At 43.2% G+C, this 4,149-nt stretch overlaps 1 long non-coding RNA gene across 2 annotated transcripts; it reads right to left on the bottom strand.

Moving 5' to 3' along the window:
- Positions 1-1,085: 1,085 nt before the first annotated feature.
- On the bottom strand, positions 1,086-4,115 carry LOC119336249. Of its 2 annotated transcripts, none has more exons than XR_005162323.1 (3): positions 3,339-4,115; positions 2,265-2,468; positions 1,086-1,427 (listed from the first exon to the last, which is right to left on the bottom strand). It is a non-coding gene; the product is annotated as an uncharacterized LOC119336249 (long non-coding RNA). The 2 variants fall into 2 exon arrangements; XR_005162324.1 differs by having other exon boundaries at positions 2,265-2,462.
- Positions 4,116-4,149: the final 34 nt, after the last annotated feature.

The following is a 4,149-nucleotide window of genomic DNA, read 5'->3' as shown; positions in this document are numbered from 1 at the left end:
AACAATTTTTGAAATCCACTAACTTTTTTGATTTAGCGAACATTTTTCGAAATGCAAGATCATTTTCTGAATAAGCAAATATTTTATGTACATATAAAATATTTTGTAACTCACAAATAGTTTTTGAATAGGCCTGCAGGGTGGTGCTCCTCGCAGCATCGGGGTCGTCCGTGTTCAGGAGCTTCAGTTAAAGATTGGTGGTAGAGGACCTAGTTACTTTTCCCACTTTTATGTTAGAGTCTTTCTAGTAAAATCTGGAGCTCAAAATCTGATGGTTGTGTCGTGTTTTTCATTTTTTTCGTACCTCCATGTAACTTGTATCACCATAGTCTTATCTAAAGCTGCTTCCGGCCCTTTCCCTGTAAAAAGAAAAAAATTGTGTGTCACTTGATGTGTACGGGGTGCTATGGCGGGGGAGATAAGGTCGTGTGTGGATAGGGATCGGTTGGAGGAAACGACTGGACCAGAAAAGAGGTGAGGTAGCGGTGCGTGGGACTTAAATATGGACAGCGGGTTGATTACCTAAAATATCATGGGGGTTTCTGATAAAACCTAAAATATCAGGGGGGTTTCTGAGAAAACTAAAAAAACGGTTCGGTATGACTTAAAAGATGGATTGCGGGTTGATTTGAACAAACTGCAGGGACTTTTTTTGCAAATAAGGGTGACGGACGACAAAAACTCACCGTGCATTATTATATACTAGCAAAAATGCCCGTGCGTTGCAACGGGAAAAAATATCACACACCTCCATTCCCGCCCTATTGATGGTGGTTGTGGTGTCCACTTGATAACAAATCCATCCGAATATGGGCAATCGAAAGACAATGAGCCCAGCCATAAAAATGTAAAACTAATTTGTAATTCCATAGAAATGGCCCTTGTAGAATCCATACAAAACTCAATCCAACCAACCATTTCATAATGATATGTTGTTCACAAACTTTAGTTGTGCTATTACTGACCATGTTTAAATTGGTAATAAGAAACTTAATGACGATGCATGTTGTTTGCGAATAACGTTTATATTCTCTCCCAGAGAAGAATTGCTTCTATTCTTTCAGGACAGAACGACACAACACAACGTTTCAGAACACAAGGGGTCAAAATACTCTGAATCAGATTATACACTCTGAAATATAAATTCAGGCCATATACATTCTGCTTCTACAGCTAACCTACCAAGTATTACACTTCTAGGACCAAAAACTTGAAAGTGGAATAGCACAGCTTAAGTAGAACTAACCTCTACTTGAAAGCATTGCGCGCATTTGTGAATCCAAGCATAGTTATCTGGAGGAAATAATTCAGCAAATGTAATATGCGTCGAAAATTCAGAGATCTCATGGGAGGTGGGTTGATGCCCGATATATTGAGAAACAATACACATGTTTCAGCACGTAGTTCGATGAACTGAAGAAAATTATCTACAAAGAATAGAAAAGGAAATGAGTACATAAGCCAGGGACCAAATTGGTAAACAATACTACAATCTTGAAAAGAAACATCAACATCAGTAAATTTTAGAACGACACAACTACAGTCTTGTGCCACTTCCGGTTACACCCCATGAAATGGCAAGAGAACCGTACATAGTTGCGAGCAGTTGGCTGTGCTTGACCGAGCAGCGGCAAAAAAAACTTGCAGAATATTTAGTCAAGCATGAATATTTGTTGTATGATTCCACAGTATGCATTGTACAAACTTTAGGTAAGCATGGATATATATCTGAACTTGCCAGATATACATTGGTCACTGCTATTCTTTTCTATTTAATTTTTTTTGTTCCACCATGATATATAAATGGCATATAAAATACAGTTCAAAACAGATGCTATAAATGCAATTACATATTCCTGGAAAAAATATGAAATTACATATATTATCACTTTGTATTTATTTCCCCGAGAAAGTTTGTAATCCTTATAATTATGCTGATTTGAAGCATCATGTTCCATCTTTCATCTTGCATCTCCACTAAATTTCTGTCTCGCACTTGTGCACCACATTGAGTTTGACGCTATCGACAATGGGGAGTAGACTTGTGACTGAAAACAGAAATTTTTATGTTCTTTCCAGTCCCCCAAGCACTTATGCAATTTTGAACTTTGGCACACACACCACAATGCAGAACCGTGTATGATGTGCATTGTAACAAGCAAAAAAATTGGAGTGTCATGGATGAGGAGGACGTCGGCTACGTTGTCGCTGCGGGCTGCTGAATTCGGATGGAGGGAGTATGGGAGGTGCAGCCGAGGGCTTACCTTGAGAGATGGAGAAAGCGCAGCAGTGTCCGGATGGCAGGCGCCTCATAATTTCTGGCAGCTTCTTAGCGCACGTAGGGGCAGCCTCGATTCCACCTCTGCTCCAGCTCCTTCCTCAATCGACCACCTACTCCAGCTCCTTTTCAATCCGTCTTGAACCCCTTGGATATCTCACATGGATGGCTTGTAAGGCATATCCTGAAACTAAGCATCATCAATAAACTTTAGTACTATCTTAGATGGAGAATTATAGAGGTATACTCTACAACAAAGTACCAACATGAAGTTGAGTAGTGGCTTTAGAGACAGATCTAAGACTTATAAGCTCAGTAGTTGGTAAGAAACTCTCTTTTAGTTATTAGATAAAAGGTATGTAGACTTCTTAAGTTAGCAGGTGCTATCAGCTAGCACCATGGCCGTCTCTTCTTCTGCCCGTCAAACATGCTATGATATAGTACAAAATAAATATATATTTTATGAATATAGAATAAATAATGAGTGAGCAGAAGTGTTAAGCTTCATCAATCAAAAGCATACAACCCTCCAGCGAGTCCAGACCTGTCAATGTAAATGTATCAAATAATGTTACACATTTTGCATACCATTCTTTGTTCATCTCGACCTACACTACTTTGTAGCTTATTAAATTCCTATCCACCAAAATCTATCTATGACAATATCTAGCACTTAGTTGTTATATGACTTTTAAAAGCAGCTTGGCTAAGTCCTTAGCGGTGACGGTATGCAATACTAAGAATATGGTGGAGTGCTTGAGTCCGTTGTCAGCTTCAACATTCAAAGTTGCGAACTGGCTCCAACCTCCGAGTCAGAACACATTGAGGATAAGCAGGCCTGCCACGAAATCTGCAGCACTGGCCGTGAGCGCGGGCGACCGGTTGTGAGCAATAAAAAAAATAGCAGCATCATTTGTATACGTACCAAACAGCTCGCCATGCCTATGCAAAATTCAGCTAGCAGAAATAGCAAAATTTAGCTAGAAGTAGCAAGCTAGCAGTAAGAGAGCAGCAGTGCAGCACCACATCGTTGCTATCTCTCAAATTCTCCTTTTCACACCTGACTGAGCCCGTTTCACTCTTCTCTGCACCCATCTTCTCCCGGCTGAAGACTACCAAAAAATTGCTCTGTTCCAGCCAAGTGCATTTAGAAGCCATCACAAATTGGTTCACAGAACAGATAAATGAAGGTTGCAATTGGTCCCTGCTGTCTTGAAGCTCCTGCGGCACAAAACAAATATCATTGCACTTTTGTACTAATTCGGAACAAAACAAATCAAGGGAACTATCATTTTCTGACAAAGATGAAGGGAACTATCCTAATCCTCCTCTGACAACGGCCAACAGCTTCCTCTGCCTGCAACCATTCACTTCCTATGCATGGACAACCGGTCGGCCGAAGCACATCACAGATGCCACACACGCCACACCCGACCAGATATGTACAGCCACCGCCTGTGTGTGATGCGAGAGGACAGCGGGGGATGTTGGAGAGAGAGGGAGCAGGAGATTGATGCGATGAGTGAGGGGAAGGCAGCTGCTAGACACCAGGAGCAGCTCCTAGCAGCGCGAGAGAGGGAGGCCTGGAGCAGAGGGAGGCGAGGAGGCGCAGGGAAGCGACCCGATGGCTGGCGCCTGGCGGCGGGGTGGCATTGGTGCGGCTGCTAGGGTTCGCAGGGGTCAGGGGGAAAATTACGCCTGCCTTCCTCATCGTCACCGGCGACCCCTGCCGCCTCGCCCGCCCCCGAATCCGCCTCCCCAACCCCTGACGCCGAAAGTAGCCGACGGTGGAAGGCCGCAGTGGGTCGCTGGTGGTGGAAGGCCGCGGGTGTGGGGGCATTTGGTTGGGGGTAGGCGCGCTGGTGGGGTAG

Source organism: Triticum dicoccoides, chromosome 7B, assembly GCF_002162155.2.
Source record: "Triticum dicoccoides isolate Atlit2015 ecotype Zavitan chromosome 7B, WEW_v2.0, whole genome shotgun sequence".
NCBI lineage: Eukaryota > Viridiplantae > Streptophyta > Magnoliopsida > Poales > Poaceae > Triticum > Triticum dicoccoides.
This window is presented reverse-complemented; position numbering and strand designations above follow the sequence as displayed.